Consider the following 27852-nt stretch of genomic DNA (forward strand, 5'->3'; position numbering starts at 1 on the left):
GCCACAACTACTGAGCCTGCACTCTAGAGCCCACGAGCCACAACTACTGAAGCCCGCGTGCCTAGACCCCATGCTCCGCAACAAGAGAAGCCACCGCGATGAGAAGCCCCTGCACCACAACGAAGAGTAGCCCCTGCTCACTGCAGCTAGAGAAAGCACACGTGCAGCAATGCAGCCAAAAATAAATAAATAAATTTATGAAAAAAAAAGAAACCAGTGTAGCATCATACTTAATTGGGAAGGACTGAATGATGTTACCTGTGATCTGGATAAGGTAAGGAGAAGACTCAAAAGACATAGAGACTAGAACGTAAGAAGTTAGGCTGGCTTTATCTGTCTGTGTGTGCACTGTCCACTGTATTAAAAATCCTATGGAACCTAAAAAATGCTGCTAAGACTAGTAAGTGGGTTTAGTGAGGATGCAGTTTACAAGGTTGAGATAAAATAAACTGTATTCCTATATATTAGAATCTTCCAACCGTAAATTGAAAAAAAAAATCACTTAATATAGCATCAAAATGTAAAATACTTAGGAGTATATTTGAATAAACATGCATAATTCTTCTACACAGAAAACTATAAGACATTGTTGACAGAAATTAATGAAATGAGTAACTGGAGAGATAGACTCTGTTCATGGATCCAGAGACTCAATGTTGTTAAGCTGTCAGTTCTCCCCCAGTTCGTTCTGTACAGGCAACGCACTCTCAACAAGCTGTTTACAGAGAGTAGAAAGCAGATTCTAAGATATGTATGGACATGCAAAATACCTAGAAGAGCTAAAACAGATTTGAAAGAGCAGAACATAGAGATTTTACTCTACTGGATTTCAGGATTTATTATAAAACTCAGTAATCAACTTAGTATAGTATTGGTGTAAAAGTAGACATTTAGGCCAATGGCATACAGTAGATTGTCCAGAAATAGTCCCACATATATATGGTCAATTTAGTTTTGACTATGTCCCAAGCCAGTTTAATGGGGGAAAGTATAAGCTTTTCAACAATAGCTGCTGAAAAATTTAGTCTTGTGCAAAAAATAAACTTCCATTCATATATATGTGTGTGTGTATATATATATATATATATATATATATATATATATAATATATACAAAAATGAACTCAAAATGGATCATAGATTTAAAAGTTAGTCCTCAAACTATTAAACTTCCAGAAGAAGACATGAGAACCATGAGAAAAGATCTTGGTACCCTTGGCTTAGAAAGCTGTTTCTTAAATAGAGTATGCCACAAATTGTCAGCTATTAAAGAAAAAGCCCTATCCATAGGATTTAATCAAAATGTAAAAACTCTTCCTACTCAAAAGCACTTTTATGAAAGTGAAAATGTAAGCCACAGACTGGGAACAATAGTTAAAAAATATATATCTGGCAAAGCACTTGTACTTAGGATGTAGAACTGACTCTTACAACTGAATTATACCTCAGTACAGGTGTATAATTAGTGAATGAGGTTTTGTAGTGCACAAAGAATTTTCATGCTCCATTCCAAATTATTGATACAATATCCTCAAATGGGAGGTAGGATTCCCATTTTAAACATGACCCCCCCCCAAAAAAAAAAACCCTGAGATACGAAAAGAGGCTTTGTGACTCTCCAAAAACATGCAGCAGGTGGAAGGCTGGAACCCACTATGTCTTTCTTCTTTCCATTCAGGTGAGCTGACTCACCTACTCTTGGCTGTGTCCCCTGATGGCTTTATAGTGGCTGAAAGAAAGGAGGGATCTTTAAGGAGAACAAAGATACCGAGATGTTCTGAGAGAATGGCAAGATTTCCATTTTTATCACGTCTAAAAAGGAAATGATTCCTTGAGCAAAGATTTCTTACCTATTCAATTTTTTTTAAAGATTGGGAAATCAGAGGCTGAGTCGTGTGAAATTCAATCTCTTCTCAGCCTGTTTTTTAAAAGAATTTTTTTTTCATTGAACATGGTACACACACAAAATGTGTAAGTCACCAATTTGTATTCTCTTTAATGCTCTTAATATGAAAAAAATACTTTTATTACCTCCTGCTGGGGGATGTAACTAAAGAACCAAATATTCTAAGATGTGTAACACAGATGCATTAGGCTAAAAATTGTGAAGCAAAGAAATAACTTTTTTTGGTAGACAGATGAACCAAAGTTCTTAAAGAAGGGAAATAAATAGGGAGTTATTAAAATAAAATAAAAAATTAACTTTATCATATTGGCCCAGATACAGGTAAATACACCAAGGGAAAGGAAGGGAGAACTCAGAAAGAGACCTGTCTTTTATGGCAGAGATGGAATTAAAACTAGTAGGGGTGGGAAGGACTATTCAGTAAGTGAAAAAAGGAATACATGAAATAAATGAAGAAAAGAAAGAAATAGATTTTTCTTATGGAAAGAATTAAATTCCTACTTTATTCCATATAAAAATACGAATTCTAGCTGGATTAAAATCTAAATGAGGAAAGCAAACCATTAAGGTTTTCACAGAAATGTAGCAGGAAATCTCTTTATAACATCAGTGTAGGGAAGGGTTTCTTAAATAAGGCATGAAGAGAAAAAACTTTTTTTTAATTATGAAAGAAAATTGATGGAGAAATATAAAAGGAAAGACCCATCCCAATTATTTTTATTTCTTTGTAGATACTCAAGAAACAGCCTTACATGTGTGACCAAGGAGGCATGTAGACGAATTGGTTGGGAACTGGATAAATCAATTACAGTACTTTATTCAATAAAATACTAAATAAGACTCAAATGAATACGTTGATCTACATGTATCAATACTGAGAAATCTTGGAAGCATAGTGCTGAGTAGAAAAGTTGCAGAATGATGCTGATTTTATATATAGTTATACTTTGAATACTTACAGATGCAAGTATTCAAAAAATAAAAAACATGAATGAGAAGAATAATGTACTGATTTCTCCCTCTTGGTTTTTTGTGGGGAAGCAGAGAAGATAATGTGAAGAGGAGACTTTAGCTGTAACTTCCTCTGTGTGTGTGTGTGTGTGTGTGTGTGTGTGTGTGTGTGTTTTAAATATACATATACTTATATATGAAAACATAGGATTGAAGCCTGCTATGGCATAATGTTCAGTGTATGAGGTGTGTTTACAGGAGGCTGTCATATGACTTGTATTTTTAAGAATTCTGGTTTTAGTGTTTCACATTTTAGAGTAAAATTAAAAAGATAGAAAGAACATCCGTTGTACTGAATATGACTTTGCCTTTGACCTGCATTTGCCATTCTGGATCGTGGGTCCCAGCCAAGCTTTTAGAATTGACTCCGTTCGTTATCAGCCTGTGAGCCACTGCTGAGGGCGGCTGTCTGTCCTGCTGCCTCCTGTCCTTCAGCCTCTGGGGTGTGATTGTTGTTCACCATGGTGAAAAAAAATAACCCTCCTTTTTTACCTAAATGTGTGTTATTACTAGTTTTAATAAAGCATGTTCTATTTTTCAAACTTTAAAAATATTGTTTAGCACTCTACCAATGACAGGGAATGTAATACTGAATGGTGGTAAGATATGGTCACTGGGATCTGTATTTAACAATTAATGAAAATCCAATCAAAATGTCCAAAGAACATAACCACTTAAAAGAAATAGCTAAATGGTGATATCATTACATTTTCATGGAATAAATACTTGGGGGATTAATTAATGGCCATAATCCTTAAATCCTATAAAGTAATTGTTTTTACAATTAAATGTTAATTGTTTTCTTTGGTTTCCAACTATTCCAAAAAAAAAAAAGAAGAAAAATCCCCAAACTGTTGACAAAATATTTGAGAATGAACGACTGAAATTAAGGCATCTTTGTCTTTGAACTTTACATATGTGTGCTGTTGAGTACGACACGGTTGTATTTTTGACACTTTTTTTCTGTTGACCCATGATGATAACAATTAACACATTAGCATGGAAGAATCGAATGAAATATTGTACTAGATTGATTCAAATCCTGCCACTCTCTTCCTTCAGTTACCTTCTGCATGTCTTCTTTTTTAAATGATTTGAAACTGTGTATTTAAGGGAAAACACTAATTTTCCAACAAAATGCTAATACTTGTAAGCTATGGCACTTAAATTTATTCATAGTCATCAGAAAACTTTAGAATTTCTAGAGATATAAAACAAAAACCTGGCAGCTTCATTAAATATACTAGGAAAAACATGTACCCAAGTCATCCAATGGACACTTCTTTCTCAAGTTCTGGGGGTCAGTGCATATAGATTTTGGATTCGTGTTTCCTACTACTTTGTAGATGGTACTAGCTTATTTTTAAACATAAACACTGGACAGAACAGAGAAGAGGGGAACATGAAAGAGGTAAGGAACCAGCAGCATTAGCAATCCATAAAGAAAAAGGAGTGGACAGTTCTTGTAACACATACGGATTAAATGGGTAGTGGCAGGAGGTTAAGGAATGGTGCTGGGGATTGACAGAGCCTTACGATAAAGGGAAGAATACATTCTATAAATTATCAGCACAGTATGCAGTATATTTTATCAAGCTCTGAATCTGAGATATTTTAAAGTTCTGATTTTTCTTTATCAAAGTTCCATTTAGCAGGATACGTTTTCCCCTCTCAAAAACTAGTTTTCTCATTTGCTAAATGCTATAGTCCTTTAGAACTCTGTACAGAGACTTGATTCGTGCAACAAGGGAGGGAGATGCCTCAATATTCTTTAGTGGTTGCTGCTTTTCCCAACACTACCTTTTTCTCTACCTTTGACTTTTTTTTTTTTTTTTTTTTTTGCATCTCTTCTTTTAAGGTATGTGCTGGGGCTTAACTGCAGACACACTCAGTGTGCTGATCACAAAAACTCGGTCAACGTCTAATTCTTTGCATTCTAAGTCAACTTCTTGCTCCATTCGTCTTTGAAGAAGATGAAACTCAGCATCTAGATACTTCATTTTTATTGGAAATGCAAAGACACCAAGGCTAAGTAGGTGACATATGGATGCTCTGTACTCTTAGGATGTGGGCACAAACCCCAAGAGCTGTCTTAGAAACCAAAAGCAGAAACAGGCCTTTACAGTTGGGAGGGCATCTTTCTGTTGGCCTCTGGTGCAGCCTCTATCTAAGCCGTCGTCTGGGTATTTGTGAGTGTCACAGGGCGGAGAGCACAGAGACTCTAGACCTCGCGGGATGGAGGTTAGGGGTCCTACAAAGCTGTGTCCCACATACTGTGATTATAGACAGCCATCTGTTTCAGCCAGGATTTCTTTGGTGTCTGTCCTGTTCAAGGACTGCTTGGGGCCAGGATCTCTTTTGTAGATCCTTTATAGGGTGCTCCTATAAAGCATGCATCCTATAGCTTCACAGGATGATCTGATTGTGGGGGATTAATCCACACTCACCCAGAATGCCAACTTATGGTTTTATTGCTGTTTAGAGAGTACTCCTGTCTGCTAACCAAAAATACCTTCTTTCTGGTGTTAGGTTACCTGGGAAACCTCTTCATTGGGTGTGTGTTGAAGATCAGATCAGAACAAAGTGGGTCATGAGCTTTCCTTGGGTATTTTATTCAGGCTGAGACAGTCTGAGTAGGAGCACGGTTGCACAATGAGGTCATTGTTTTTGGCAGGTGACGTTGGGCAAAAGTCTTGGGCTGTGTTGCATGGAGCTCCTCCAGGATCAGTTTCAACGTCCTGCCAATACTCTCAAGTGAACCAACTTAAGGTCTCCTATAGATAGAAAGTGTGGCCCAGGGAAGAGGATGAATATTTTTGGAATATGAGCATTATTTTCCTCCACTGGAGGAAAACCTAGGTTTGGTTTTGGCTGATGGCTTCTCTTCTGGATTCTGCTTCACTCATCATTTAACTAACATCCTAATGTGGGAACCTGTCCTTTTGCCATCTGACATCATGGGAATCTCCAGCAGGACCTGGAGTCTGTGTCCATCAGGGCATAAGACCAGCCATTTCTAAGCTCTGGAAACACTATTATTGCATATAAGCTGTTACTTAACTAAATAAATACACTTCTCCTTAAGAGTTCAGAAAGATTTCTAATTAATTACAATTGAAAAAAAGGGGCCCTAGGAGTAGCTAGAGGCTGTGTTGACAGCTGAGGGAACAGCTACAGTCTCTGCCTCACTTTGGGTATCGGCTGTTGTGCCTGTGTGGTCAGCAGTGGGGCCCCTGATGGGCCCCAAAATGTGACTCTGGCCTCACTGGTAACCCTGAGATGTTTCTACCCAACAGCACCCAATAGCAGAGACTCCAGTACTTATCACTGTTAGAAATGGATACTCTCCTCAGGTTGGCAGGTATTTTTTCCCCAGCAATAATGAAGTGGCTTAGTAATGATGGATTTCTATAGATAAAGGCCAATGTTAAAATTTTAAAAGCCCTTGGAAATCTCAACATTCTTACCTTGGTTTCTGAGCAGAGTCAGCATGGAATAGAAATGCAGATGATCCCCATTATTTGCAGCATCCAGTTTTGCAAATTTGCCTACTTGCTAAAATGTATTTATAACCCCAGAGTCGATAGTTGAGGCCATTTGTGGACATGTGCAGAGCAGCAAACAATCTGAGTTGCCCCATGTGAATGTTCTCAGCTGAGCTGGAACAAGGCATCACTCTGCCTTGTGGTTTCAGCTCACACCGTAGGCAAGCGTCCTTTTCGTGATTTACTTAGTGCCATATGTATATATATATAGTTTGTATTTTTGTGCTTTGTGTTGATGATTTCACTGCTTAAAATGGTCTCCAAGCGTCTTGCTGAAGTTTTGTCTGGTGTTCCTGAACGCAAGAAGGTTGTGATATGCCTTCTGGAGAAAATATGTGTTAGATAAGCCAGAGATGCTGGCTGTGAGTTAAGTGTTAACAAATCAACAATGTGTAGAAAATAAGGTGCCTTTAACAAAAACACAGTAAAACAAGGTTGTGTATTGATTGGTTAAGGAAAATGCTGTGACCAGGGGCCCACAGGAGCCTCGCCCCATATTTAATGGTTCAGTACTCACTAATTCAGTGTTCATGGTGATGGTATAGCCATAACTACGGAGATTAAGGAGAATGGACCACCTGACCTTGGGAGGGCGAATCACAACATTGTCAGTGTAATAGCCCACGGAGATGGCAATGGAACTACTGGTTTCAAATTTCTGTCCTTCCCATCACCTTTTCCATTTTCATATGTGACGTATTGAAATAACGTGCCTTGGCGTTGATATTTCTGTGAGTTGTATTTTGGCCTCACTCAGTTTCAGCTCATTGTTGAAATATCGTGAAGTGATGATAGCTTTAGAAAACCAGAAAAACAGGTTCATGTGAAGGGTTGAGGGGTTCCAGGATTAACATTTGGAAACAAAGGTCCTTCGGTCAGAGTGTCCTTGATGAGTGACCCCTGCTATTGGCGGTGACACCTTCAGCAGCTGGAGTGTTTGGCAACAGATTTGACTGCAGGTACTTGATGGGGTGAGGTTCCAGCCCAGAGCTCTCCTGGGCTCCTGAGAGACAGCCGTGTGACGGAGCATAAGGGTGGTGTGGTGGGCATGCTCCTGTGATGGGGAGGGCTCTGCGTCCAGATCAAACATTGCCACTTCCTCAGCAAGTGTCCTGGGACATCCTTTGGCGTCAGGCTGTTTGTTATTTCAGAGCCTCTCTGCCTTCGAGAGGGGCTGTTCCTGCCCCTTGAGTGGCATTTAGGCAGGAAAGAGACTCTCTAAAGGCCATTAGGATCGGGTACAGCCCCACTTCGTAGGTACCCGCGGTGGGACTGGTGCTCACTTCCACCCCACAGACGGCTGCAAGGACTCAGGCCAAGAGCATCAGAACAGTGTGTTAGGACAGGATTTTTAAGGAACGCTGATGTTCCACAGCAGCCCGTGGCAGGCCCTGCGGGACTGGCTTAGGGGTGCTCAGACGTTCCCAGAATCTCCGTCAACCCCCTCAAGCCACCATGGCACTTAGTAAAGGGATGCAGTTGCTGTGGAAACCCAGCTTCAAGACTCATCCTCCAGCCTCCCTTCTGCGGAGGACAGATGGGGTTCCATGGACCCAGGTGTTAATGCACGCTGCAGTGAGGGCTGTGGAGTGGTGGGCAGGAGCCTGAGCCTGCCAATCACGTGATAGAGTTACTTTCAGTGTCATTTTGTACAAGTTATGAGCTCTTGATCAAGGGGATTAACTTGTCCAGGCCTCGGTTTCTCCATCTGTAAAATCACAGCAGCTCAAAATGAGCAGCAGCTCAAAGGACTATGGGAAAGGGTAGCAAGGATAATTCTTAGCACGGTGCCTGACATGTAGTGATAGGTGCTCAGTAAATGCTAGTTAGTGTGATAAGCCTTCCCATTCTCTGGGGTATCTTTTAAGGACTCTGCATGTGATGTAGCCCCTTTATTCAACTGGCAAGTAATAGAAATGCTGACACCATATGGGAGTTTGGAGCCCAAGAGAAAGGTTAGTTTCAAAGTAGAGGTGAGAATTTAGTTTCTAAAAAAACTAAAAGTAGAACGACCATATAATCCAGCAAAGCCACTCCTGGGTGTATATCTGAGAAAAACAAAAACGCTAATTTAAAAAGATACTTGCACCCCAATGTTCATAGCAGCATTATTTACAGTTGCCAGTTATGGAAGCAACCTGTGTGTCCACCAACAGAGGAATGGATAAAGAAGATATGGTACCTGTATACAATGGAATACTACTAAACCATAAAAAAGAACAAAAGTTTGCCATTTGTACCAACATGGATGGATGTGGAGGGCATTATGCTAAGTGGAATAAGTCATACAGAGACAGACAAATACTGTATGATATCACTTATATGTGGAATCTAAAACATACAATAAACTAGTGAATATAACAAAAAAGAAGCAGACCCACAGATGTAGAGAACAAACTAGTGGTTACCAGTGGGGAGGGGTGAGGGGCAATATAGGGGTTATATTTTATAGCTATAGAATTATAGTTAAATCTAGGGGTTGGGAGGCATAAACTATTAGGGGTAAGACAGGCTCAAGGATGTATTATACAATACAGGGAATATAGTCAATATTTTGTAGTAACTGTAAATGGACCTTTAAAAATTGTATAGAAGTAAAAAATTAAAAACAAAGTAGAGATGAGAGAGTGAGTGTGGCAGAACTCAGAGCTGTGTGACAGGACAGGTGAGAGGTAAAAAGAGCTGCTCAGAAGGTGACCACATCACAGGACTGGCCAGAGAAGTGAGAGAAATCTCAGACCACCATGAGGTTGTAGTGCCCTGCAGGTCACAGATGGAGAGGCTGTGGACAGATATCAACAAGTGTAGGGACTGAAACTTTGCTGAACAATCCCCCAGTAACGCAGGATGGTTAAGTTCCTGACACCCGCTATACAATACGGTGCCTACAGATAACAACACTGTATGATGCACTTCAAAGTGTGTAAAGAGGGTGGATCTGGGGTTAAGTGTTGTGACCACAGAAGGAGGGGTGCAGGAGGAAACGCTTGGAGGTGAGGAAGATGTGTATTACCTTGATCGTGGTGATGGTTTCATGGGTGTATGCATCTCCCCAAACTCATGAAATTGTATACCTTAAATATTTATATCCAGCAGTGTGCTGGCAAACCAGCTCTCAGGAACTGTTTGTTCATAGTTTCACCCATTTCAATATTAGAATGTTCTCTATTTTGAGGAGTCCTTTGCTTATTGGGGATATTAGTGATTTGCCTTTGATATAAGCTGCAAATGTTTTCCCCGTTTTGTCCTCTGTCTTGAGTTTTCTTATGATGGTTTGCATGCAGAAGTTTTATTTCAAATTTTGTGTAGTTGGATTAGTCAATCTTTTAGTTTATTCTTCTCAATTCTGAGGCATGTTTAGGAAGTTCCCCCTCAAAACTCCTAGGTTATGAGGGAGCAAGCCTTTTTGAGCTAATCTCTACATTTAGATTACTGATCAATGAATGGGACATCTATCTCCATGAAGGTGAGACATGCTTTATCTTTTTCTGAGAGACTCTGCAGTTGGCCCAATGCTATTTATTGAAAGGATGCTGCTGTTTTCCTAGGTTAAATCTCCCTTCATGAGGGTCTAGTTTTCCACTCTCTTCTCTTCCATTAGGCTGTTTGTGTACCGGGACCACTCTTTTAATTTTGGAGGTTTTATAGTAAGTTTTAATATCTGGTGGATCTTTTATAATTCTATGTACTTTATAATTCATTTTTCTAGCTCCAGGGAAAAACAAACAAACAAACATGTAGATATGGTTATTGGGATTGCATTAAAATTGTGGCTACATCTAGAGATAATTGATGGCTTTGTGATTCAAGAACATGGCATGGTTTCCATTCATCAATGTCTACATTTCTGTGTTTTTTTTTTTTCTTCCAGGAGTATATAAAGTTTCTTATACAGGTTTGGCCCCTATGTCATTTCCATACCTCGGTACTATGTATATATTTTTGTCATCCATTTAATTATTTTCCCTTATAAATGGGATATTTTTTCCATTGTGTGTTTTTTTTAGATATTTGTGTTATAAATGAGATTTATTGACTTTTCTCCATTTAATTTATATCTTAAAATTTGACTAAATTCTTTTCTTTATAAAAAGTCTTTAATGCACTTTTGAATTTTCAGATAGGCAGTTTTATCTACATAGAAAGATTGTTTTATGTCTTTTTCCCCTGGATTCTTATGCCTCTAATTGCTTTCTCTTGTCTCATTGAATTGTCTACATCCATTACCGTATTTATTAGTGGCGGTGACAGTTGGCCTGTGTCATTTTTCTCACTGTAGTAGAAATATCTCCAGTGTTTCCTCATTAAGTAGGATCCTGGCATTTGGACTAAGATTCTTATGTATATAATCACATTCAATGTTCAGTAAGCACCTAAGAGTTCCATTTTATTGGGTGCTTTGATAAAGAACTGTTGTTGAATTTTGTTAAGTGCCTTTTTAACATCTTTAGAAATGAATTCTATTGATCTTTAATATAATCACTTATATATAAGGATTTTGATTGTTCTTTGTAGTCTCTAGCATTATAAAGTGCCTGCTTTTAAATATTTTTTGCCCTGAATTCCACCATGTCTGATACCAAATTGTAACCCCAGATTGCATTCTACTGCTTTGTCTGTCTTTCCGTATATCCTTTCATCCTTTTATTTTTAATATTTCTGGGCTAATTTAAGAGTCTCTTCTTGTTCATAGAAACAGTTATTGTTTTGTAGCATGAAAATATTTTTTGATAGGTTAGGGCCATTTGCATTTATTGACATATTCCATGTTCTTGGTCTCAGCTCTGCCATATGTAATCACACGTGTGGACACATCTCCCAGGGAGAGCCTGGAGAGGGAGACGTGTCAGTAGTAGGACCTCCTGGGGCTTCAGATGCTTTTCCAGGGGTGCCTGGGACTTCCTACAGAAGGGAGGTGGGAGAGCTATACTGAGACTCTGCAGACGTGAAGATCAGAGGGGACCTCTCAGCCCCGCCGTGGGCACAGACACCCTCCGGAAGCCGCCTGCTCACACCGCCCTGTCTCCCGTAAACCCTGAGTCCTGCCTAGGAATATCTGGAACTGTGGTTTCCACTGAGGCCTCGTGACCCTGAGGTAGGGATGAGGGCTTTCTGATCATTGTTTCCAACAGCTGCAGATCTTACTTTCCATAAGATTTAAACTCTGTCCCACCTCCTCAAAGGCATTGTCAGGAGAATAAACTAAAGATGCAGAAGAATGCCACCCACAAGGCCAGGATCAGGTGATGGTGTCTCCGTCAGGGTTACTAGTGCAAGAAGACCATCGGCCCAGTGGCTCCTGGGCTGGACTTTCTCCTGCTGTTACCAGATGTCTCCACCTGAGTGTCATCCCAGGCCTCTGACAGTCAAAGGTCTTGGTGTTGAGCAGATTCATTCATTGATTGTCAGCTTCTCAAGGTCAGAAATTCATGGAAACAAATCCACTAATTCACACTTTCTATCCCAAAACAGCTGAACCTGCTTTCATTTTAAAACGTTGACCCTCAAAATAGGCTGAAAAACAAAACCATCTTTCTTTTTGAACAGAGTACTTCAAATGTGTTTTCAGTGTATTTGATACCTGTTTTAATACTTGGGTAACAAAAAGAGCCCCCTGTCCTAGCTTTCTACATTCGGGACTTGATCGGTATGATGTTAAAAAACGAAACAAAACAAGAACAATCAGCAGATGCCAGCTCCACTCTTAGGCTGTGCTGCTGAACACAAATAGCAAAAAAAGCAAATAAAAATAAAATGGGAAATCTTTACTCCCCTGTTGAGATACATAATAACTGACTACAGAAACTGGGAGGAATAGGTAATTGACTTTCCACTTTGAAAATAGCCAACTTGATGTAGAAGATTTAGTTCTCAATTCCTGATAAGGAAAACAATTTTCAGATATTTCAGAATTGCGGTATGAATTTCCCCTCGAGTCCTACTTTGCTGCCTTGTCCCTGAAGGTTTTCATTTACCATTTCCGGACATTGGGCAATGTTTCTGTTCTTACACAATCCGGCAGAAGACTTAGAAAGGAGAGGGACTTGGTCATGCTACCTTGTAAAATAACGTTTTGTTTCAAAAATGTTATAAAATAAAAAAATATGTATAATAAAAGATCATTCACATGCAAAGAACATGAAATCCACAGATAAATCCAACTTGCAGAGCTGACACTGCCCGTTTTAGAAGGTCTTATGGGTTGTTTTCCTCTGCATTGACATGTCCTTGATGTACATATTCTGTCGTCAGTTTACTAGCTTGCCTTTTCCACAGGTGTTTAAACTTCCTCATAGACATTCATTTAATTTCCGGCACAATTTACCTAAACTCTTGTTGTCAGATATTTAGCTTATTCTAAATGTTCTCATCATTGTAATCGAGCTGTGACAAGCTCCCCTGACCCATAGAGCATTTTTTGTGCTTTTTATAGTCATTTCTTAGTATAGACTACAGAAAGTGAAATTCCTGGTCCCAAAGAGTATCTGTAAGGTTCCAGAGAATACTTCCAAACAGCTTTGCAAGGAAGTTTTAACATTTTATACCCCACCTGTGAAAGAGGGTTTCATTCTTTTTTTTTAGCCATGAGGAATTTCATCACACTTGCCACCTCTCCTAGGCTCTGCTTGTGCGATGATAATGTAATGAATATTCATTTGAGAGTAATACAGAACATGATTGGTTGTTACAGGTATGTTTACATTGTTGTCAGGTTGATATTCTGCCCCTGAAGAGAGGCTAAACTTACTCTGCGGTGTGTAAGAGATGGATTCAGATCTAAATGTCTGTCTGAAATGAGAGAACCATGATTATATGTTGTCTCACTAAAGTTTGTATCGCAGCTGATGAAAAGGTTCTTAAAACTATGGACATTTTAGTGAAAAGTCTCCAGTAAATGTGATGATAGCACTCATTACATAGGACTGAAATAATATAAATACTATTCAATTAAAAATATAGTCACAAATTTATATAATACATATGTTTTATAAATTACTATATGTTATCTGTGATATTATATGCAATATATATAGAACTTATAAAACATATTTATATAGTATATATTTTATATAACATATATATTATATTTAAAACAATATTATTTATAATGTTTATAATAACATTGTAATTAATTATATACTAGTATATAATTATAGAATGTAATAATAATATATAAATATCACACTTATATATTACATAAGTGATTAGGTAGTAGAAACAAAATTTAAGGTAAATAACAATTCTATCTGCTGTTCCCATCTTGAACAAATGAGGGCTTGAGATAAAATACTTTATAGTTTCTCTGAAAGGGAGAGGAATCCCAGTATACAAACATAGCATTTGCTCTGAACTTATTCTTTCTTTTTTTTTTTTTTTTTGCGGTACGCGGGCCTCTCACTGCTGTGGCCTCTCCCGTTGTGGAGCACAGGCTCAGTGGCCATGGCTCACGGGCCCAGCCGCTCCCCGGCATGTGGGATCTTCCCGGACCGGGGCACGAACCCGTGTCCCCTTGCATCGGCAGGCGGACCCTCAACCACTGCGCCACCAGGGAAGCCCTCTGAACTTATTCTTTAGATACGTTTATAGTGTGTACAATAATGAAGTTTATACTTGCCTTAAATAAAGCAGATGTAGTATAGATATACAATGGAATACTACTCAGCCATAAAAGGAATGAAATTTTGCCATTTACAGCAACATGGATGGATTTGGAAGGCATCATGCTAAGTGAAATTAGTCAGATAGAGGAAGATAAATATTGTATGACATTGCTTATATGTGAAATCTAAAAAATACAATAAACTAGTGAATATAACATAAAAGACACACAGATATAGGGAACAAACTAGAGGTTCCCAGTAGGGAGGGGGAGGGGCAGCACAGGGGTTGGGGAGGGCGGGGTACAGACTACTGGGTGTAAGACAGGCTCAAGGATGTATTGTGCAACATGGAAAATCGAGCCAATATTTTGTAATAACTGTAAGTGGAAAGTAACCTTTAAAAACTGTATAAAAATAAAAACATTTTTAAAAATGGAAAAAAAAGAGAAATGCAAAAAAAAAAACCCTTCCCTTAAATTGGAGTATTAATCATTAGTTTGAAATGAAAACAGAACTCAAAAAATGTTTATTTTTAAGTCAGTCCGTTTTCTAAATTACAAATTGTGTTATTGATTGAACAAAATGAATTTTCCTTGAAGAGTTGTTATGTCTTTAGGAATTCAGTATACACTAATGATCTTTAAAATGCAGAGATTAAAGGAGACTGGATGGAAGTAGTTTTATGTGCCCGAAAAAAAAGTCAGAAATTTCTGCTAATAAAGCTCAGAGCTCCAGAGAATGCAAACACATTCAACTTACTGAAGTAAGACATCCAAAATGAAAGTGTGTACACTCCATAAACCATGCGTGGCCTCGGCAACATGAATAATATCTGAAATATTATTGTGATCACACTCAAAGAAATAAATCCTCTGCTTGCTGTGATTTTCAGGTTTTAAATATTAATAGTATATAGAAACACTGTTTCTTCCTGCTGTAATTTTAAATATGACTCATAGTCTTTACACTATAAAAGGAAAAACCCTTAGTTTTAAGTATAGCCATAAATTGTTGCATTGGGTGTAATTCATGAAGTACTGGTGACCCTAGGTGATTTTTGTCCAGCAGGTCTGAATAGTAAGTATAATTCCTTTTTCTTTATGTTGGAATCTGATTGGATTCCCTAGTTTAATTGGATTTTTAAAGAGATATTTTCATTCTGTTAATTTAGTAAGATGTGTACTCTGTAAGGGAATCTTTTATTTGCAGTATGCTTGGTCATGTGGAGGAAGGATCTCAGTGTGTGGTACCCATGCCAATAACATTAGTGAAAGCTGGGAACCAGCTGGAAATGCAGATTCTCAGGCCCCAGCCCAGAACAACTGAATCAGGAATCCTAAGTGTGGCCCCAGCAATCTGTGTTTAACAGTCTCTCCAGGTGATTCCGTTGCTGCTATGGATGTTGATTTTTTTTTTCAAAGAATATTCCCACTTGAATGTCACCTTCCTTACCTTCTGCACTGATGCTTCAGGATGTTAAGAAATAGACTATGTTTGAGGTTTTGGATGAAGACCTCACATATCAGTAAGCTTTGGTAGACAAACCACTCAGAATTGAGTGGCTTGAAACGACCCTATGGGCTCAGCTGGTCCGTTCTTCTGGTCGTGGCTGGGCACCCTTGTGTGTCTGTGGTCAGCTGCGGGTCCGCTGGGGGCTGGATGGTTTGGGATGCCCTCAGCTATTGGGCCTTGTCTGTCCCCTTCATGCTCATCCTTCCTCCACAGGCTGCTCCAGGTGCATTCACAGGATTCCGAGAAAACAGGCAGGAGCAAGACCTCAGAATCAGGCCAGCTCCCCTTCTGCATTTTCTCTTGACCAACTCAAGACTCAAGGTTAGCCCAGCTTCATGGGCTGGGGGGAAGGACTCCACCCCTTCATGGGAGGGGATATAAAATCAAACCCTCAAGGAGAGATGGTACAGGGAGAAGATAACAATCTGAAAATGGTCTGCCCCCAGCCCCGGGGCACAAGATCCAGAAGGGCCACTTCTTGGCTTCGGAATTCTGTCCCTCCTTTCTGTAGTTCATTCACATGAAAAGCTTCCTAGTTTCTCTCCGAAGCTGGGAAGTACGACACAACTGATAAAAGAGAACCCCGTTTGTTCATGGTCTCTGAGTCATCACTGTACCAGCGAGAAGACCATGTTTGCAAAAGTCAAATGAACCTGAACATTTGACTAATAAAAACATATAAAACAAGCTAAGTAGAAACAAGTAAAAATATTTTATTCCAAAAGTTGCATCCTCACTTTCATCCCTGGATTTCCTATGCAGTGTCTAGAATGTGCTCTTCTATGTGATGACCTGCATGAAGGCTCTGGTTTTCACACACAGCTGATTGTGTCCTCAGGGATGCTAGTGTGACAGTAATTGTAGTATGGATAGACTTCATTACTATAGAGTACTCTGGTACTGTTTTGCTGCTGCTTATGTTATTAGAGTGTTTGTGATAAATAAGAGTAGAAAAAGAGCAGGAAAAAAGGAGTATGTTCTTGATTAATGAGTTTTGGAACAAAAAATAATATGGTCCTTAATCTTATTTATAATAAGCATAGTGGTTTTGAATAGTTCATGTTAGACTTTAAATTATTAATGGTGGTAATAAACTGTTTTGTACAGTAATATTATACAAAGAGGAAGAAATACTTGCATTTTCAGATAATTTGCTAATGTGGAAGAGTTGGATCAGATGTATTCACCTAACACATCTCTATTTTTAGAGATACCCTTTTGTTTTTTTTCCCACATGTTTAGAAAAAATAAGACATATATTCTGTGACATTCAATCTTTTGGGGGCTTTCGCTCTCTGGATCACAAGGTCTCATTTTCCAGCCAGCATGTGTTAAAAGACTTTTCTGTCTCAAATTCTTGCTCTCTAAAGAAATACAGGGAAAATTCTTGATACTCCCTGAAGAGTATAAATAATTCCATTATAAAACAATCATAAAACAATCACAGAAGGCTAGATAATACGGCAAAAACTTTTACCTAAGACTTGCTGGTACACAAAGCAAAGAAAGTATAGGTCACTTGGGAAAGAGTTTGGTGGGATTGACTTTGAGGTAGCCTGAAAGCAAGTGTTCAGATTGAAGAAATTAGACTTAATGCCAGAACTGCTGATTGAAGGCAGGGCCACGGTGAAGCTGGTGTGGTTGGACATGGACAGTCACTCCAGAGGCTGACCAAAATGGCTTTGATCCATGTGTCAGTCAGCCATGGCCACAATGATGCTGAAAAACAAATCACCCCAAACGCAATGGCTTAAATCATAAAGAATATGTTTCTGATGGAACTAGAGATGATCATACTGAGTGGATTAAGTCAGAAAGAGAAAAACAGATATTATATGATATCACTTATATGTGGAATCTAAAATATGACGCAGATGAACTTATCTATGAAACAGAAACAGACTCACAGACATAGAGAACAGACTTGTGGTTGTCAGGGTTGGGGGGAGTGGAGGGATGGAGTGGGAGTTTGGGGTTTAAAAATAAACAGAATATGTTTCTCACTGAGCCCTGTGGGTTGGCTAGTGTTGACTTATCTTGGCCGTCCCTAACTCCAGGCTGCAAGTGGGTTGAGACCTGCCTCATATATGTCTGCATTCTTCATTGATCAGGAGCTGCTGGAGACATTTTCTTGTGATGGATGGTCAGAGCACAAGGACCAAGCCGAATGAGCAAGCACACTTAATGCCACTGCTCGCATCATGTTCTTTTACAGTTCATTGGCCAAAGCAAGTCATAGGGCCAAGTCCAACAGCAATGAGGTGGGAAGTATCTTCTGCCCCCGGGGGTGATGGCGCACAATGAACATTTGCTGAGCCCTACCTAGTCCAAGCTATTCCCAGTAAGATAGGAAAAGTGGGCTTGTATGAGGGTGATGTTTATTTTTGTAGATGTGTATATGGTAAAGCAAAATGTTATTTCTCACTCCAGTTGTTCACTTTAATCCCCTCACTTATATTTTGGAGAGACCTTGAGATTTATCTTTTCTAATATAATTAACATCCAAGCAGGTGACCTTTTTATTGGCAGTAATTTTGAAATGGCTACATTTTTTTCTAAGAATAGAATTGGCAACTTCCTAGTTGAGATCAGCATATGTTGTTGATTTGACCTCAAAATAGGATGGGCTGTAGTTATTATTGTGTTATTTTGAGAATATAAATGAAAAATAAATCTAAAACTGTAGACATGACATATAACAATAACAGCATGTAACATAAACAAACTAAATAACTTGAATGCACTGTTCATAGCAATTTAAGAGGTAATTTTTCTTTGCAGAAATGAAGGTATAATTCCAATCCATCTAGAGGGCTATCTTTGAAAATTATAATTAGCACAGTTGATAAGCAAGGACCCTTTACATACAGTACGAAGAATGTTGTAAACATTTTCTTGGCTCTTTTGCTCTAAAATACAAAGTATATTAAACATAAAACTATAAATGTTTTGTTCTCCTTTTAGCTTAAAATATAAACACAAATATTCAGCATTTTCAAAATTAGAACTCTTGAGTTGTGATCTTACAAGCTTATACTTAATACTGTCCCAGGAGCATGATGTTTAATTAGTTATAATGATTAACCTGTTTCTTAAGAGCATCTTCAAAATGAAGGTGTCAAGGACAGCAATCTAAATTCAGGTTCACTTGGGGATGTTTTTTTCCTTTATGTACATTAAATGTCTTACTCGGGACATGCACACATACACACGAGTATGTATTTCTTGTGAGATGACCTGGCACTTACTATAATAAGTGCTTTTTCTTTGGAAGAGGGCGGGGAGGAGACACCAGCTTGATAGAAGGAGTGGGGCATGATGAGGGGAGGGGTCTAGAAAGGCAATGGGCATTTTAAGTTCTTTCTTCATGCACTGCCTCAATCATTTAAAATTAGGTTCCACTGCATTTAAGAGAAGAAATGACCTCAAACCGCAGTTGCTATACAGGAGGGAAGTTTGTCTCTATTACACTGCAGAGAAGTCCAGAGTTAGGAATCCAGAGTAGGAAAGGATGCTTCATGACATTGCTGAGACCTGACTCATTGCAGCAAAATTCTCCCTATTTCCAGCATGCTCTCAGGCCACAGCTCCACCTCAGGCCACCACAATGCATCCCAGGCTGGGAGGAAGGTCCTCTCCCTCCTTTGCAAAGAGTCTTGCTGGGAGATAAGGAGTTTATATTGAAAATATATTAAAAAAAAACTCATACAACTCAGTAGCAAAAAACCCCAAAACAGTCCCATTAGAAAATGAGCAGATGGTCTGAATAGACGTGTTACCAGAGAAGACATACAGATGGCCAACAGGTATGTGAAATAGTGCTCAGCATCACTCATTGTCAGAGAAATGCACATCAAAACCACAATGAGATATCACTCCACACCTGTTAGAATGGTTATTATCAGAAAGACAAGAGATACCAAGTCTTGGCAAGGACGTGGACAAAAGGGAACCCTTGTGCACTGTTGGTAGGAATGTAAGTTAGTACAGACACTATGAAAAACAATATGGAGGTTCCTCAAAAAATTTAAAATAGGGCTTCCCTGGTGGCGCAGTGGTTGAGAGTCCGCCTGCCGATGCAGGGGACACGGGTTCGTGCCCCGGTCCGGGAAGATCCCACATGCCGCGGAGCGGCTGGGCCTGTGAGCCATGGCCGCTGAGCCTGTGCGTCCGGAGCCTGTGCTCCGCAACGGGAGAGGCCACAACAGTGAGAGGCCCGCGTACCGCCAAAAAAAAAAAATTAAAAATAGAACCACCAGACAATCCAGTAATTCCACTTCTGGGTGTTTACTTGAAGAAAACAGGAACACTAATTTGAAAAGATATATGCACCCCTATGTTCATTGCAGCATTATTTGCAATAGCCAAGATAGAAGGCAACCTAAATGTCTACTGATAGATGAATGGATAAATAAGATATGAGTTTTCTATATATGCGCGTGCACACACACACAATGGAATATTATCAGCCATGAGATAGAAGGAAATCCTTCCATTTGCAACATGGATGGACCTTGAGGGTATTATGCTGAGTGAGATAAGCCAGACAGAGAAAGACAAATACTGCATGGTAACATATGTGGAGTCTAAACAAAATGTCAAACTCATAGAAACAGTAGAAAAGCGGTTGTCAGGGGCTGAGGGGGATACAGAAATAGGGAGAGGTTTGTAAAAGAGTACAGACTTTCAGCTATAAAATAAATAAGGTCTGGGCATCTAATGTAAACATGCTGATAACACTGTATTATATAATTGAAATTTGCTAAAGCATAGACCTTAATTTTGCTCCTAAAAAAGATAAATTTGTGAGGTGATGGAAGTGTTAATTACATGTGGGGAATCCTTTTACAATGTATACATATATCAAATCACCATGACATACACTTTCAATATCTTTCAATTTTATGTCAATTATACCTCAATAAACCTGGGGGGGGGAACAAATCAGTCAAAGACGCTTATTGGGAGAAACCTTAACAGTACTTCCACCTGCCTCTCATTGGCCAAATGACCACATTTACGTGGAAGGGAAGTGGACTATGTAGTTCTTTTGGTTTAGCAAAGAACTGACGTTCTTCTCCCTTTCCTAGAAATTGAAGGATTTATCCTGGGGGCAATCAGCAAGCTCTGCCTTAATGCACATCACCCAGTTTGTCTTTGGAGGACATTCTGAATGTTTTTAGGGATATTCATTGTGACATATCAAATACCAACCTTTCGGTTACATTCGTAGCATAATAATTCAGTATAATATTTTGCCTTCCATAGCTTTTATTTATTTTATCAGCTGCCTTGACGCTGTGATTATGTTTCCACATATGTGCCTTTGGCACATCTTAGAATTAGATGTAGCTTCCAAGCTAATCAAACCACGTTTTTAAAAAGAGCTGGGAATTTAACTGAGCTATTCCTTTGTGTGTGGCTCTTGATGGAAAAATTAAACTTGCATTTTTAGAAAACTATCCTCCCAGTTTTGGAGTGGGGATTTATTAGGTAAATCTTTGCGTGTATCTTTGTAGTGAATTTATTTATATAATGAATGCGGGTCACCCTGCCCAGGCAATTTAAAGAATGTTTCAGTGTTATTTCTAAATTCACATTTGAAACGTTAGTTGATTGCTAATAAGAGAAATGATTTCTATTAAGGTCTCATACTTTAGTATCTGTTTCACGGAGATCCTCATTCTTGAATATTTGGAATGCCGTCAGAATCTCCCAGAGAAGGAAATGCAGTGAACGACAGGGTCGCTTTCTTGTGTATGATTTGAACTATTAATGAGAAGGAAGGATGGATAGTTTCGGTAAAGATGCTTTTCCCAGTCAGTTGGTTTATGGCATGCGCCTATTTTGACGGCAGTTTGTGACATTAGCTGTTTCTCCTTTCAATAGAGTAAGTTGACTAATAGCTAGAGCAGCAGGATTGTCTATACAATGCTGCCCGAGGATTCGATTAGGCCTAGGGTGTTTTAATTAACAGCAGCATAAGGACTTAAATGCTGCCTCTTAGTCTGCCTAACCTTATTATTTTCAAGTAGCAGTTGAATAACACTTAGAAGAGTCATAAATCTCTCAAACTAATTAATGAAAATGTTTAAAAAATACTGGCAGATGAAAGTAACAAACATGTCAGCCCCCAAATTCTGTTTTTCAGCTACTGATTGATAATACTAGGTCAGTCGCCAAATTTTAATTTCTTGATTAAATGGCTTTCTCAATATTGCCATTTTATTCACACTTACTGAAGTTAATAACTAATGTATTTGACACTTCCTATCTCTCCTAGGAAATATTTTCCCTCATTATTAAAAAAAATGCAGATTGTCAAACGTAGCTACAAAAAAATCAAATTATTTGATATTTTATTAGCGAGAGTTTAAAACTATAGTAGTAGATGGTGGCAGTTCTTACCGAAAATACCTAAAAATTCTGAAGTGCCTTTTGAATCATTAGATTGGTGAAATTATATTCAGCATATTTTGAATATTTGCTTCGCTTCATTCTAGTTCTTTTCAGCATCAGTTGGGCATTCGTGGTGTAAATGGCAATTCTCTATTACGTGGGATTCTCTATGTGATCCTGTGTGGGGGTTGGATTAGAAGATAGACATTAAATATTTTCTTGTACCTGTGGCTCATTTCATTTGCAGAGTGGCTGTCAGCTGAGAGGCTGCTACAGGTGGTCCAGGTGATGGAGGGGATAGTGAACAGGTGGGGACCTGCCCAGCAGTATGCAGTGAATCTGGGAGAAGACGGGATGAATTCCAGAGATAAGTCAGAGGGGAACAGAACAGAAGGCTCTGTGATACCGGATGCGGCTGGGCTGTCCATGAATTTGAGATCTAACTCAGTCTTCTTTTGAGTTGGCTTCTATTTCCCTAAGAGTCAACAAAAAGAGGATTTTTTAACCACAAATTATTTGAATAAACATACTTTTGAAACAAAGTACAGTACTTACATTTATACCTATTCTGTGACATTTTTTGGCTTCCCCCATTGTATGGACTGCCGAAATCCTTTTTTAGTCTTGATGCTATCACCACATCCTTTCCAGTACTGCCCCTCAGTTTTGTGAGGATTTGTTCAGTGTCCACAGCATTGTAATGAAGACAGTGAACAGGCTGATCCTCCCGTGATGCATATGCTGGGGTGGGCACCATTCTGTGTGTCTTTGCCCTTTGAAGTGAGTATTACCACACCACCCGTTTTACTGTTGAGGGGAGTATGGCCCAAAGAGGTGTGTAACGTTCCCAAGGACACAAAGCTCTTTGTTGGTGGATCTGTATATAGACCCAGAGCTGTAACTGAGTCCAGTTCCAGGGCTCAGGCATTGCAACTTGGAGCCGTCCTGTCGCACCCCATCCATCACGTGGGTGACCTTCTGCTGGGAGCACGAGTGGATAGGCACAAAAAGGAGACGTGGCCTGTGAAAGGTATGAGCTGAGTGTGTACGTAGCTCTGTTTTAACACAGTAGAGGAAATTCTTTACCCGACACCCCCCCCACCGCCAAAAAAATCCAAAGGAGGAAGGAATTGTATTAGGTTGAGGGGCTAAGAATGTTTCATGGAGACAGTGCTTCAAAGGCAGGACAGGTTTACAAGGAAGAAGGGCCTATCGTGGAGGAAGGAACAGTAGCAGTGGCAAAGCTATGCATACAGGCAAGCTTAGTGAACACAGGGGAGGAGTGAACACGGGCGGGGGTGGGTTCTAAATTCTCCATTTTGGCTGCTATATTTTGGTGTGTCTTAGGTAACACCAAAATTAATTTGTGTTTCATGTAGTAGACACAGGAAAGCCACTGGAGATTTGGGGTAGAGAAATGACATGCTTAGTCATTTAGAAAGCGTATTCTATTAACTGTCCCCTGATTCTGTTTTATTTTCCTACCTGCTACTGATTACTTCCTGGAAACACCCTATGTATTTTGTTGTCCTGTTCTGTCTTCCCTCCCATAATGTAAGCTGTTTGAGGGCTGAGGCTGGGTTACAGCAGGCATGCAGCTTCCTTTGCTCTTCAGAACTTTCTCTCTGGGAACCATGAGCTGCTATGTCACTTGTCTGGCTACCCTGAGACCACACTGCTGAAGAGCCACGTGTAGGCGCTCTGGTCCAGGGTTCCAGCTGAGCCCCTCCTTCGTGCCATCCCTGTAAGGTGTCAAATGTGTGCAAAGCTGTCTTGGACCCTGAGTGTTGTTGCCTGACCTCCAGCAATGCCACATGGAGCAGAAGAACCTCCCAGCTGGTCCCTGCCCAAATTCCTCACCCACAAAACTGAGCTAAAATAAGCCACTGCTGTTTGGAATTCAGGGCTGGTTTGTTAAGCAGTGGTAGTAACTGGAACGGATCAGATTGGGTCAGCTTACTTCAGAGGGGCGTGAGGGAGGGAGGTGGAGTGAGGAGCTCTCTGTCACACCTGATATGCTGTAATTGAAGTCACTGGTTTTACATTTCCCCCCGTGACTGAGTCCCAGTGACCATATCAAATGATGAGAGTGCTTGGTGTGAGGTGTTGGGTGCAAGAAAAGTGGATGGAATATTGAGTTGACAGCACCAATTAGATCTAGCATCCTGGACCTCCCTTTGGACATCCAAGAAATAACCCCAAATTGAATCTCTACTTTTTCTTCCAAAAGGCACCTTCCTTTAGACTTTTCATCTCATATAATGTTGCTCAGGTGAGGCACCTTGGAGTCCTATGTGGCAGGTCTTTGCTCTCATACCCCACATGGATGCTTCTTCAAGTCCAGTGAGCTCCACCTGAAAGCATATTCAGAATCCAACTACTTTCTTGTCCAAAAACAGTCACCTTCTTCCAGCCATCAGCTTCACTTTCTCTGGCCCTAGAGGTCCTCCCTGAGGTCATTCTCTAAGTGTCTATGCTTCCTTGTCTAACGGTCAGTGCACAGGCAGCCCAAGGTAGAGGCACTGCAGACACCACCAAAACTATATTGAGGACAAAGTCTATGAGACACCTGTGGTTTTTCGTATGGAAGCTACACTGATCCTTTTTTTATTAACATATTTTTCTTTTTATTGAGGTGCATCTTACATGGGCAAAGTGCATGAATGTTAGGATAACAGCTTAATGAAATTTTACAGTTGTGTATATGTAGATAGATGTAGAATACACCAATTCTAAATTATTTTAGGAAAAGTCCTCTTCCTCTTAGCTTGAAACATGTATGATAAGACTGGCTGACTTCTGGCCTCAATTGAGGAGTTTCCTTAAGGAGAGGATGTTATGTCTGCATGGTTTTTATCTCATGTTTATTGAAAGGACTGCCTGATTTTAAGTAAGAAAGTCCTGGATACCTAGACTTTCTTACTGTACCTCATTGGAGAAAATCCTAGCAAATAAAAATCTATCTTCTAGGCTTGCAAATCACCCCAAATATATGAGTCCCTGCCTTTTAAAAAATAGCCTTTCCTCCCCTGAGAACTGAGAACCCCTATTATGTACAATGAATAAAAGTAAAACATTTTCAGATGAAATTCTTTATTATTAATAAATTATTAGAAATATTCAACAACTGAATATCTGTGACTACTTTGAATGTTCACTTGGGTCTGATTATATTTTTTCTGAGTAAAGTCATTAACATATGCTTCCAAGTTTTCCTTCAGATGTAACCTCAGGCAGTGGCCAATGTGAGGTCATTTTAATATTTCTTAATATAGTCCTAGACTTGTTTGTACTTAGCAACTAATATCTATGGAGCATTTTCTACATGCCCCACTGCCTCCTGAAACCCTTATGAGCATTAACTATTCACTCGATTCCACAGACCTAAAAGAAAGGCTAGGTCATCATCCTCTTTTTACAGGTGAAACTGAGGCACAGAGCATTAAATTACTTGCCAAGGTCACACGGCCAGCACGTGGCAGAGGCTGCATTTCAACCCTGTCCGGCAGGTGCCAGAGCCTATGCCCCTAACCACTGTAATCTACTACCTCTGGATGCCCAGGGAAAACACCAAATTTGGGGAAAGTCACCGACTGGCTGCTAGAGCACATCAGTTAAGGAGGGTGATGGAGTTTCTCTTAATCGTGTTTCCTTGGGAATGATGTACAGAATAGACTTGACATCATTGGAGTTGAATCAGGGCCACCATGTTTGAGGAATGGAAAGTAATAATAACAGGCCCAGCCGAGCATCTTTATTCCCTCACTCCCTTTAACCACCCCATGGGGCAGGGACTGGTTTGGATGTGAGGACACTCAGGCAGAGAGAGATTAAGTTGACCAAAGGCAGCTAGTTAGTGGTAGAACCAGGTTGCTAACCCAAATAGTGGCTTCGAGCTTGTTCTCTTAACCACTGAGCTATGTGACCTCAAAAGAGAACAAAACACAGCAACACACAGGTTTGTGAGTTTCAGGGAAGCAGAATTCTTGGGTCCAAATAACCCTTGAAATGTCAGCCAACCTATATTTTGTCCTAGCTCCCTTTTCTTCTACACGTCCAGGCAATCACCCTCTCCCTACATCACAAATTTAACCTGAGAACTGTTGAGTGTCCAGGAGACCTTGGTTGCTATACCCGCTATTGATTGCCATGGAGAAGGGTCATCACGTTGCCATGGCCTGGCGAGCCATTTTGTGTGTAAGTGAAACACATGCTAATTTGCCTTCAAAAGACTGGTTATGTGGGTTTTTTCAGCCTTGAATCCTCAGATTTGTGCCCTCAGGAAAGAATTCTATGATTTGACAGCGTCTCCTGAAAAATGAGTTTTGTTTCCACTGGAGAAGAAAAAAATCATTTATGGGATCTTTCTAACAAAAATATGCTGAATTTCCAAAAGAACAGTTTTATTTTTATATCCCATTAGATTAAAAACTCCTCAAGACAACTGGTCTTATTCATCTTTCTCTATAATCACTCAGGGAGCTTATGATTAAATAAATCATTACATTTCAGTTTCTTATGCCTTCTTTATAAATTGACTCCATTATCATTATGTAATGTCCTTCTCTATTCTTGGTAATATTCCTTATTCTGAAGTATACTTTGCCTGATAAAATATAGCCACTGTAGTTTATTTTAGTTAGAGTCATATGGTATATCATTTTCCATTTTTTTTTCTCTTTTATTCTATCTGTATCTTTATATTTAAATTGGGTGTCTTGTAGACAAAACAATGTCGGGTATTACCTTTTTATCCAAGATGACCATCTCTGTGTTTCAATTGGTATGCTTATGTGTTTACCTTTGATATAATTATGGATGAGGTTGGATTGTCATTTAAAATCTTTATCTGCCTGCTTTTTGCCATGGTATTCTTTATGCTTCTGTTTTGATCTCTGACATTGGTTTATTATTTATACCTCTTAAAAAATTTTAGTGGATACCTTTAATTGCAGTCTGCTTTCAAATAATATACCACTTCACAAGTATTGAAGGTGACTGTAACAGTATACCCCCCAAATCCCTCCCATTTTTTCCTCTCTATTGTTTTCATTTATCTTATTTTTCCATATGCTACAAATACACAGTATATTGCTACTATTTTTCCTTGATAATAAATTGTATTTTAGAGTGATTTTTTTAACAAAGGAAAAATATGTTTGACATTTAGCTTCGTTTTCATCATTCCTGGAGATTTTCATTTGTTTGTGTAGACCCAAGTTTCTATAGTATAGCCCTGCTGGTAATAAATCCTCTAAGTTCTCATTTGTCTGAAGAAAAGATGTCTTTATTTTTTCTTCACTTTGAGAGACATTTTCTCTGGATATAGTTGCTGGTTTGACCGTTTTTCTTTCTTTTTTATTGTTTTTCTTTGAACAGTTTGAATATGCCCATCTATTGCTTCCTATCTTGCATAGTGTCTAACGAGGAGTTGGCTGTAATTCTTCACTCTGCCCTTCTATATGTGATGTGTTTTCACTTTCCCTGAAGAGCTTCAGGATTATCTCTGTTTTTAGATTTCAGCAGTTTGAAAATGATGTGTCTAGATCTTGGTTTTTGCATTCATGTTGAAGTCCTTGGCTCTATTGTTTGATATATTTCATTATTTGTGGAAAAATTCTCAGCTATGATTTCTTCTGTCTCAGTCTCTCTTCTCTTTGTAGGATTCTGATCATACATATGTTAGAGGTTGCGTGCTATTATTTCACAATGCTGAGATGCACTATTCTTTTTTTCTCTTCTCTTTTTGTTCGCAGTTGGTTAATTTCTACCAAACCAGCTTCAATTTCACTGATTCCTGCCTAAGCTTTGTTGAGTCTGCTGATGAATTTGTCAAAGGCTTCCTTCATTTCTGCTCCCATATTTTTATTTCTAGCATT

The 27852-nt window shown here is 39.2% G+C and overlaps 1 protein-coding gene across 1 annotated transcript in view; it reads left to right on the forward strand.

The window, feature by feature from the left end:
• The window catches only part of ADCY2 (adenylate cyclase 2), a 433654-nt gene that overhangs the window by 30884 nt on the left and 374918 nt on the right, over positions 1–27852 (forward strand). The window lies entirely within an intron of this gene.

This window comes from Pseudorca crassidens, chromosome 3 (assembly GCF_039906515.1).
Source record: "Pseudorca crassidens isolate mPseCra1 chromosome 3, mPseCra1.hap1, whole genome shotgun sequence".
NCBI lineage: Eukaryota > Metazoa > Chordata > Mammalia > Artiodactyla > Delphinidae > Pseudorca > Pseudorca crassidens.